The sequence below is a fragment of the Cherax quadricarinatus genome, chromosome 73 (genome assembly GCF_038502225.1).
Source record: "Cherax quadricarinatus isolate ZL_2023a chromosome 73, ASM3850222v1, whole genome shotgun sequence".
Lineage (NCBI taxonomy): Eukaryota > Metazoa > Arthropoda > Malacostraca > Decapoda > Parastacidae > Cherax > Cherax quadricarinatus.
In genome coordinates, this window is record NC_091364.1 from 14,100,013 (window position 1) to 14,100,883 (window position 871).

At 38.3% G+C, this 871-nt stretch overlaps 1 non-coding gene across 1 annotated transcript; it reads left to right on the plus strand.

Annotated features, from left to right (window-relative positions):
• The first annotated feature begins 259 nt into the window (after window positions 1-259).
• Window positions 260-332, plus strand: TRNAK-CUU (transfer RNA lysine (anticodon CUU)). The gene has a single exon. It is a non-coding gene; the product is annotated as a tRNA-Lys (tRNA).
• Window positions 333-871: the final 539 nt, after the last annotated feature.

Consider the following 871-nt stretch of genomic DNA (forward strand, 5'->3'; position numbering starts at 1 on the left):
CTTAGTCCTCCAGCTTTTGCATTAATCTCTTGTGTGGAACTGTGTAAAACGCCTTCTTACAGTGTACTCGCCTAAGTGTGTGTGTGTGTGTGTGTGTGTGTGTCGTGTGTGTAGTGTGTGTGTGTGTGTGTAGTGTGTGTGTGTGTGTGTAGTGTGTGTGTGTGTGTGTGGTGTGTGGTGTGTGTGTGTGTGTGTGTGTGGGTGGTGTGTGTGTGTGTGTGTGTGTGTGTGTGTGTGTGTGTGTTTTAGGTAGCATGCAGCCTGGCTAGCTCAGTCGGTAGAGCACGAGACTCTTAATCTCGGGGTCGTGGGTTCGAGCCCCACATTGGGCGATCCTTGTTTTTCTGTGAATTGTCACTGATAAGTGTGTATGTACTCACTTGTTTGTGTTTGTCGGAGTCGAGCTTCTGTGTCTATATATATGTGTATTAGTTACCAGCTGTCAAAGGCACTCATCGATAGACGCTTGAGACATGTGTGTGTGTATATATTATATATATATATATATATATGTCGTGCCGAATAGGAAAAACTTGTGATTTTGGCTTAAATAGCAATGCTCTTCTTGCCGAATAAGGCAAGCGAAAATTTGTGTTTGCAGTAATATCGCAAAAATCATTCTAAACCTTACGAAAAAATATATTTCCTCATGCTTGTTTATTCAGTTATTGTAAGTTTATCTAAAATATATTTAGTTGGATTAGGCTAAATTAAATTGGTACAAAAGTATTAATTTTTACTTTAACATAAATGAAAAAATATATCTTTAAATGTATAAGAGTAAATTTTAGAAAGGACTTAATTTTAAATGAGTTCTTGCTAATTGACCAATTTGACCTATTCAGCACGACACACACACACACACACACAC